The sequence below is a fragment of the Orcinus orca genome, chromosome 6, assembly GCF_937001465.1.
Source record: "Orcinus orca chromosome 6, mOrcOrc1.1, whole genome shotgun sequence".
Classification (NCBI taxonomy): domain Eukaryota; kingdom Metazoa; phylum Chordata; class Mammalia; order Artiodactyla; family Delphinidae; genus Orcinus; species Orcinus orca.
Window position 1 is genome coordinate 16,844,254 of NC_064564.1, and position 9,919 is coordinate 16,854,172.

Sequence of the window (9,919 nt, forward strand, 5' to 3'; positions counted from 1 at the left end):
CCCAAGCTGTCTGGCTCCAGTCTGGCTTGTAATCATTACGCTATGCTGCCGCTTTAAAAACAAACAAACAAACAAAACCCTGCCGTTTACAGAGATTTGTACACCCACGTTCATAGCAGTATTATCCAAGGGCCAAAAGGTGGAAGCAACCCAAGCATCCGTCAACAAACAATGGAATACTATTCAGTCTTGAAAAGGAAGGAAATTGACACATGCTACGCCATGGATAAACCTAGAAAACATTATGCTAAGTGAAATATGACAAATATTACCAAATTAATAGAGATGGAAAGTAGAATAGTGGTTGGTAGGGGGAGGGACAGGGAGGTGAGAATGGGAAGTTAGTGTTTGATGGGTACGGAGTTTCAGTTTGGGAAGATGGGAAAGTTCTGGAGATGGATGGTGGTGATGGTTGCCCAGCAATGTGAATGCATTTAATGCCACTGAAATGTGCACTTAAAATTAATGTGCACTTAAAATTAATGAAATGTGCACTTAAAATTAATGTATATTTAACCGCAGTTTTTAAAACACTGTCTTTCATTTGCATTCCCTCTGGAACCCATCATCTGAGGGCTGCCTGTGTTGGCCCCATGATTTTAGCGTTAGGTATCTTGGCGTTTTGCACGGTCTGGAGGCTCCCGCAAGGCCGGAGGTCTTTACTGGGCACGCAGCACAGGGGCCTCCGCGCCTGCGTATTTTGCGGAGTCTCCTCCACTGTGACCTTGGCGGTGCCCGCTCGGCTCCGTCTGCTGCAGCTCGGCTGTGAGGCTGGCTCCTCCTCCCACGGCCTCAGCTTCCTACCAGCCGGGGCTGATGATGCAGTGTCCGCAGGGGCCGTCCTCTGCGTTCTCTGCCCCGCAGACACCAGCTTTCCAGAGCTGGCTGACCTTGGCCCTGCATGCACCCCCTGTGAGGGTTGCGACTCCCCATCTCCAGCTCCACTGCCTGCTTTTGAACTAGAGCCCAGAAGGCCCCGCAGTTTCCACCTCTGCATGGGTCTCTGTATGTTATCCTGTTTTGAGAGTGGATATAGCTTTCCTTTCTTTAAAAAAAAAAAAAAATATATATATATATATCTATTTGATTTGCTTAGAACAGGTTGGAAAGAGCTCCTTATAATATCACTTAAGCCAATAAATATTGCTTGTAAAGTGATTTTTAAAGGCGTGTTTGCAACTCCATTCAACACTTGCAATTACCCCAGTATAACTTTTAAATCCGTGTTAACTTTCTTTGCCTGTTCCCATCATTTTGGGGATAAGCAATCAGAACTACCATTGACTGAGGGTGTTTCCAGTTTTCCAATCAGGATTTGTTCTTAACATGAGGATAATATGAATAGTATGAGGATGTGTGAATTTGGGGGATGGGTGATGGAACTGTTGGGTATCTTGGTTATGATGGGAGTTATACAACTCTGTGCATTTGTCAAAACTCGAAGAACTGTATACTAAAAAGTTTTACTTTATGTAAATGAAGCCTATTTTTTTTTAATAGAGAAAAACAAGTTATCCGGTAAGTACAGCTTTCTCTGAATTACAATTTTGACCTAGTTGTGAAATACAACATCTCTTTGAGTGCCCCCCCAAATAATCCACTTAGTCTCTGGAACAAGCAGGGCAGACTTCACTGGAGATTTTGTTTGGGAAAAAGAGATTTACATTCCAAAGTCCCTCTCAGCTAGAGAATATCTGTGGCCTCTTTCCTCTTCCTCCATCCCCTAGGGATCTGACCTCTACACTCACCCCAAATTCCTCTGCCTGGATTATGAAGACCAGTTTAGTTTTCTGCCTTGTGCTCTCAAACTTACACACCAGGTGTGATTGCAAGGTTGGATGTAGTTTCACACATGCCTTGAAGAAATCGCTTTAGGGACTTCCCTGGCGGTCCAGTGGTTAGGGCTCCACGCTCACAGGCTGCAAGGTGCGACCTCCCCCCAAAAATCGCTTTACAAGTAATATTTGTTGGTTTAATGGTGTTGAAGGTAAGCGCATCACTGGGCTCAGGAAAAGTGCCCCACCCCCCAAGGCGGGGAACGCGTTGGCCTTATGCAATAGGGGCTTGGAGGAGAGGGTCTCAGGGAGACCTTCCGACGCAGCTTCCTCCTTTTCAGGGCCATTGATCCTAATGGAGCAAAAAGAGACTAGAGCAAAACCCTGCCCACTTGTATCTCTCCTTCACCTTCCACTTCTTTTTCTACTCCATCCTTCTCTTACTATTTACATGTGCTCAAACCTGTTCAGCTTAAAAAAAAAAAAAAAAAAACCTCCCTCAAGTCCCTATCCCCCAGTCATCATCCCATCTCTTTCTTCTCCTCCGTGGCCACGTGTCCCCTAAAGGGCTGTCCCCATTCCTCCTCCTGCTCTGCAAAGCTCTCTAGTCCAGCCCCCAACACCAGCCATCTTCCAGTGGGGCTGTGGATCCAATCAGTGTTTCCATGTTGATGAAACCAGCAAATGCTCTGCAGTCCCTCATGTAAACACCTTGAAACAACATTTGGCATCGCGGCTCTGTAAGTACGCTCCCCTCTCGGTTCCCACTCCTGGCTTTCCTCCTCCTCCCTGGCTCTTCCTTTTCAACCTCGTTTTTTTTTTTTTTTTGCGGTACGCGGGCCTCTCACTGCTGTGGCCTCTCCCGTTGCGGAGCACAGGCTCCGGACGCGCAGGCTCAGCGGCCATGGCTCACGGGCCCAGCCGCTCCGCGGCATGTGGGATCTTCCCGGACCGGGGCACGAAACCGTGTCCCCTGCGTCGGCAGGCGGACTCTCAACCACTGCGCCACCAGGGAAGCCCCTCAACCTCTTTTTTAGCTTCTCCTCTGTCCAAATCTTTCAGTGTTGCCATTTTCTGGGGCTCTTTCTAGACCTTCCTTCTTCTCTTTCACTCTATCCCTCTAGATCGTAGCACCTACTCCATGGCTCCATCTACCATCCTTTTTGCTGTTTAAGACCAAACTCTGTGTCCGCAGCCCAGCTCTTTCCTCTGAGTTCCAGACTCATCTATCCAGTGACCTGGTGCACATGTCTGCTGGGTTATCTGACAAGCCCTCAATCCCATTCTGAACCACTAGCCTTGCTGTCCCTAAGGAAATGGAACCATCACCTGGTAGCAACCTAAGAGTAACCCTTTTCATCTTTGGGTGACATAGCCCATCATGCATTCCATCCTATTGATTTTACTTCCTGGATATTCCTCAAATCCACTTTTCCCCCATCTCCACAACCACAGATTTTGTTTTAAGCCACTATAGGGACTTCCCTGGCGGTCCAGTGTTTAAGACTCTGCGCTTCCACTACACGGGGTGCAGGTTGAATCCCTGGTTGGGGAACTAGGATCCCGAATACCATGGGGGCGTGGCTGGGAAAAAAAAAAGAAGAAAAAGAAAGAAAAATGTCTCTGCTGTACAACAGAAACTAATACAACATTGTAAATCAACTATACTCCAATAAAAATCTTAAAAAATAAAATAAATGACCATCCATTAAAAAGAAAACAAAAGAAAAATGTAGTGCCTGGGGGTTCAGCAGATTCATTAGTTCAGAGGAGTGGCTCTCCAGCCCTCTCAATGATTCTGTCACTTGTAATGAGCTTTTTAATAGACGCCATGTGCATCAGACTATACCAGCATCCACTAGTCAGAGGTGATTAATGAATGCAGCAGCTATTAATCTGGCGTCCCAGAACAGTCCCTGGCACGGAGCACGTACACCATGAATATTCTCTGGTTAAAAGAATGCATGAAACAAAAGGGTCATAGGTGCCTTTGTGGACTGAAGAGCCTTTATTCTTACAGAGAATGATTTTTAAAATTCACATTCACCTTACATTTAAATGGCAAAAATCACCAAGGTTAAACCAAAGTTTGGAAAACACTGCATTTGCTGATATTGGAAATTCCTTTACGACTGTGCTCACTGCATGAATACCTGATTTTCCCACTAGAAAAAAAAAAATCACATCCACCAAAGGATAAAAAGTTGACTCAGCAACCGGGGAGTGTGCATTACGGGAAGGACAGTTCACCTGGAGCTAAGGGTCACCAGGCTAGAGACAAAAACCCAAAGGGATTCAGCAGTTGTTCTATGAGCAAAAACGTAGGTGAGATCTGGGTCATTTATTGAACCTAGATTTTCTCTTCTGTAAGATCACAAGAACAACAAATGAGCTGTTGTGAGGATTAAAGAATGTAAGAGCTCACTATTCCATTTCTGGCCCTTGCTAAATGCCCCCCCAAAGTTTTCATATTTCCTTCCAACCTAACCTTCCCTTGCCCCTTACTACTCACCCCAAACAGTGATTTGTATATGAAATCACATAGCTAACACGGCCATGTTTCAGAAGCCAGTGATACTGAGTTTCTTTCTTTCTTTCTTTTGGAGTATAGCTGCTTTACAATGTTGTGTTAGTTTCTGCTATACAACGAAGTGAATCAGCTATATGCATACATATATATCCCTTCCCTCTTGGACCTCCCCCCCATCTCCCCCATCCCACCCATCTTTCTTCACACTGTTCTCAGCCTGAATTACAACCCACCCAAAATATAGATTCTTTGGCAGGAACATAATAACATGGATAAAGGCACAGATGATATGAAAATTAACTTTCAGAAATGGTTGAAATGGGTATGGGTTTCCTTTTTCAGATTTATTCATGAAGCAGAACTTGGTGGTGCCCAAATGGATGGCTTGAAGCTTAAAATCTATCTTTGCACAAGGATTGTTAGTGCTGCCAAATATAACAAAATATGCCACTCACTCTGATAATACTGCCCAGGGTTTGATCTGATTCTGTTATTTCCTAGATCTACCATTAGAACAGTTGACAAGTATTTTCAAGAAAATTTAATTATTGCAGAAGTCTAATGTTTTGGTTAGAAGCTGTGATTTTCAGGATATAAATGGACACTTCAGAATTATTTCAGAAAAACTAAGAAACCCCAGATGCTTGATTTAAAAAGAGCCCTGGAAAGTGATTTTGCTTTAAATTGGCATCTCAGTGTTGTAATTTATTAATGGTGTGATATGGGCGAATTATCTAAGACCTCTGAGCCCTGGTTCCTTCATCTATAAAATCACCTATTATAGGACTCTATGAAGTAACAGCAACCACAATGCTCAGCAAAAAGAAAATCCTTACCAGATGCAGTTTTCCTCAACAGGCAGTGGAGATGTTAGAAACACTGATTTTTTAAAAGTCTTGCGAAATTTGCCATCTGCAGCAACATGGATGGACTTGGAGGGCATTATGCTAAGTGAAATAAGTCAAACAGAGAGAGACAAATACTGTACGATATCACTCATATGTGGAATCTAAATAATACAACAAACTAGTGAATATAACAGAAAAGAAAGAGACTCACAGAGAGAGAGGACAGACTAGTGGGTACCAGTGGCAGGGGAGGGGCAATATAGGGGTAAGGGAGGAAGAGGTACAAACTATTATGTACAAAATAAGCTACAAGGATATATTGTACAACATGGGGAATATAGACAATATTTTATAATAACTGTAAATGGAGTACAACCTTTACAAAAAAAAAGTCTCAAACTTGCCACACCATTTTCTGTAGGCTGAATTTTAGTCCGAACACCTCCAATGGCCAGCCATCTCATTTCAAGCCATCTAATGCAATCCCAAACCATAAACAATGTCACAAGGTGAAAAGTAATAAGTCTCACGTTTAACATGACGCGAGCCAACCCTGTGGTAGCTCTAATCCCATTTTTAAAACCAGTGATGACACGGAGCTGCTTTTGCATGTGACAGTTCTAACACAGAACTCACAAGGCAACCTAGCTAGGATACAAGAGAAGATTCTAGGTTTAACCAGATGTTTAAATAATCAGTTGGACCCCTGTTGCTTCAGATTTCGGGTTTCCACAAGCTCTGCTCTTTCCCTTAAGTGGTTTTTAAACATTTTCCTCTTCTCTCTCCAAAATGAAGTTTTTCAAAAATCCGCTGCCATTCTATGCAACTTCCCTAGAGTACAATCCTTCTTAAGTGCTATTCCACTTCAGGTAAATTCAATACAACTAGCCTGAAACTAGCTGTGTGTGTGTGTGGAAAACAAAATTCGGTAATTTTCACTATGTTTAGCATGCATGCGGCGACAAGCACCGTCAGTTCTGGGACATGGCGGAAATCAAGCCAGATACAGGGCTTAACTTAGAGGGCCTCAAGGTCTATGAGGGCGGAAGACATGGAAAAAGACGATCATATTTCAGGGTGAACTGTGCCACAATGGAGGTACATGCCAACTGTTCTGGGAGGTTACAGGAGAGGCACTCAGTCCACTTGGGTGTGGAGTGTGTGTGACAGGCGTCAAAGAAGATTTCTCAGAGGAAATGAACGCTGAGCTGCCCTGAAAAATGAAGCGTGAGAGCGAGGGGTGGGGAAAGGGCTATCCTGGCAGAGGAAACCGTACTCACAAAGGCCAGGAGTTAGAAAAGCGTGAGGATCTGTTCAGTCTGACCTGTGTTGGGGGAGGGAGTGGAGTACAGCCACGGGAGACGTGAGGCTGAGACGGGCAGAGCCTGATGAAGAAGGGCCTGGCAGCAACCTTAGAGAACTTTAACTTTGCCCTCAAGACAACGGGGAACCATTTAAGGGTGACACCGCGGTCTGATCGGATTTGTATTTTAGAACAATTACTCTGGCTGCCATGGAGACCAGTCAGGAAGCTCTTGCAGTGGCCCAACAAAGGGGGTTGGGGGGAGGCCTGGATTAAGGTAGGGGAAAGTGGGGAGGAGTAGCTGGGGCTATTTTGAAGGTGGAATTAACAGGCCATGGTGAATGACTGGAGAAGTGGGGAAGGAAAATAATTGGCAAGTTTCTGGTTTGGGCAACTGAAGGGATACTCGTGTGATTCCCAGACAACATAAGAAGATGGGTACACAGCAGGAAAGATGGGTAAGATGAGTTTAGGACATAAGTTTAAAATGCCCGTGGTAGCTGGATACATAGGCCTGAAGTCCAGTAGAGATCTGCAGCTGTGGGCATCCTTCCCATGTACCTGTGGGTCAATGAGTCCACATCTTGGCCGTGCAGCAGAATCGCTTTTGGAGCTCTTTTTTAAAAAAACCTGTGGTTTCTTTCCTTATTCAATATATCCACAGTTTTTCCATATTCATGCTAGTAGTGAAAGTAGAGGACAGGATATTAAGTGGAAGTCAAATTCATCGAGGTTGAGGAAGTAAAGACGTTTTTGTTTGTTGAGCATTTCAAAAAATGCTAGGAACTGCAGGGGTGTATCTTTTACTAAGTGGTAAGCAAATGATTTCTGATGTGATCTGTAACCCTTCTCCCCTCACCCCAAGTTTCCAGCCTCATTTCACTTAGGCAAACTTCAAATTTGCATTTCAAAATCTAAGAATAGGTCAGCAGCTTCACCATCCATTAGCTCTTATTCAAAACCCTTGAAAACAGCTCAAAAGCTCTTTCCAGTTATTTATAGGACTCGTCATTGTCCACTGACTTTTTTTTTTTTTAATTTACTTATTTTTGGCTGTGTTGGATCTTTGTTGCTGCGCACGGCTTTCTCTAGTTGCGGCGAGCGGGGGCTACTCTTCGTTGCGGTGCTCCGGCTTCTCATTGTTGTGGCTCCTCTCATTGTGGAGCACAGGCTCTAGGCACGCGGGCTTCAGTAGTTGTGGCTCGCAGACTCAGTAGCTGTGGCTCACAGGCTCTAGCGCGCAGGCTCAGTAGTTGTGGCGCACGGGCTTAGTTGCTCCGCAGCATGTGGGATCTTCCCAGACCAGGGCTCGAACCCTTGTCCCCTGCATTGGCAGGCAGATTCCTAACCACTGCACCACCAGGGAAGCCCTGTCCCTTGACTTATGACTGAGCGCTTTCTGTCTTAGCCGGAGAAATGAGGCCTTTGTCGGAAACTATTTTTCCCTTGATTTGAATTTATAAACTGGCTCATTTCGTGACCTTTATATTTGTGTTTCTAAGTGAGAAATAATAATAAATGAAGTAGATGACATGGTAATCTTTACAAATTTTTCTCCCCACTCCAAAAACTTCATTAAATTTTATAATTAATCTAGAAAAGTGATTATGACTTTGAACTTCATACCCCTCATAGAGCAGAGGTACAATAAATCATCCCAGGGCTAATACATGGAAGTTTAAATGTCAGGAATGGGGCTTACTGATTAAAGATGTAAATCATTTGGGATTTGGAATCCTCACTCATCTGCACCCAGAATTCATAGCTTTTCCTCTGCATTCTGGTTTGTTATCTTGTCCATTTACCAACAGGCATAAAGGAGACGCTCAGAAAAACACGCTTTCTTGTTCCACTAATATAAAGTAACACTTATAAGATGTTCATAATGCCTATTCGTCATTCAGCCATTCTCAATCCTGCTTTTTAGACTGAACTGTAATTTACTGACAGCAATTATAGGATTAAAAAGTCCCAAGAGATCACTTAGTTTAACCCAAGACAGCTGAAATCTCAAAAGCACTGACTAGGCCGAAAGGTGGCAGAGCCCGGTCTGGGCTTCCAGCCTGCTCAACATCAAGGTACACTGGGGAAAGATGCCAAGAGCAATTAAAAGGCTCCAGGAGTCTCAGCTTTAGTTCCGGCTCCTTTCAGATCAGGAGATATTGATGGAAAACAGTTCCATCCTCCTTCAGCCTCCACCACCATCCTCATCTTCAAAGACCTAGTGTTCATGGAGAGAACGGAGCCCGTCAGATGTGGATTCCCTCAATTTACTGCTCCTTCACCTCTTCACAGATCTCCACCTCTTCTCACCTACCTCTTTATTTCCTATTCTAAGTATTTGGGTCTTGTGAATTTTGAGTGATTCCAAAAGTCCCTCTCCCCCTTTCCAAGGTAAATCTCCCCTCTGAGTCCTTAACATATCCTGCCTACTCCCTCCAGGACTTTTTTATCGGCTCCCCCGCGTCTTCAATATTTCCCTTTGCACTTCCTCCTTAGCCTACAAACTCATTCCTCCTCTCTCTATATCCCAACCTAAGCAAACAATCCTACCACCCGGTCTCCTCTGGGAAATCTTCCCCTTCACTTTCTTCATCTCCAAATTGACTAAGAAAAGTCAACACTCCTTAGTTGCTATTCATTCATTGACCCAATTCAGTTTAACCTGGGACCCCTCTTTTGCTCCGACAGAAATGCTCTTGCAAAGATCAGCAGTGATTCAACTGCCCAGTTCAAAAGCTACCCTTCAGTTCACCCTCTTTAACCACTAAATTGGACAGGCTTGGTCACCACCTCTTTTTGGTGAGGGGTGGTTCTCCTACCGCACTATTTACATCACTCACCTATTTACATCACTCTCTTCTGCTCAGTCTTCAAATGCTGCCCTTCCCCACAACTTTGCCAACTTCTCTCATCTGTCCTCATGGCCAAATCTTCAAACATACACATGGGTGTCTCAGCGTGTGTTTCCATTTCCACTCCAGACTTCTCTCCTGAGTTCTAGTTCTATTTAAGAAGTGTCTGCTGGTTATGTTCAAACCAGGTCAAATGTATTCAAAGTTGAAATCATCTTTCTCTCCCGCTACCACACCATTCCTCCTCTGGTCCTCACTTTCTCAGTTAATGGCACCGTCACATTGATGTCACATGCCTTCTTCCTTTCTCAACCATCTCCTTACCGCTGACTCGGCTTTGTCTCCCGAATCTACCCGGCCCACCTTTCCCATCCCTAGGGTTACAGCTGAGGGCAGGCTCCTATTCCTTCCTCAGAGAACTCACAGGTCTCCTGGCCTCTGGTTCTCTTTGCTTCACTCTTTCATAACCATCTACAACTTAAGTCTTCAAGCATTTCCCTGCTTTAAATAAACCCCTCAAAAGTAACCCAATGACTATCCAAATAAGTTCAACCACCGAGGGCACATAAACTTCAGTTTGGTTCGACACTTCACTACATTTTCAGTGT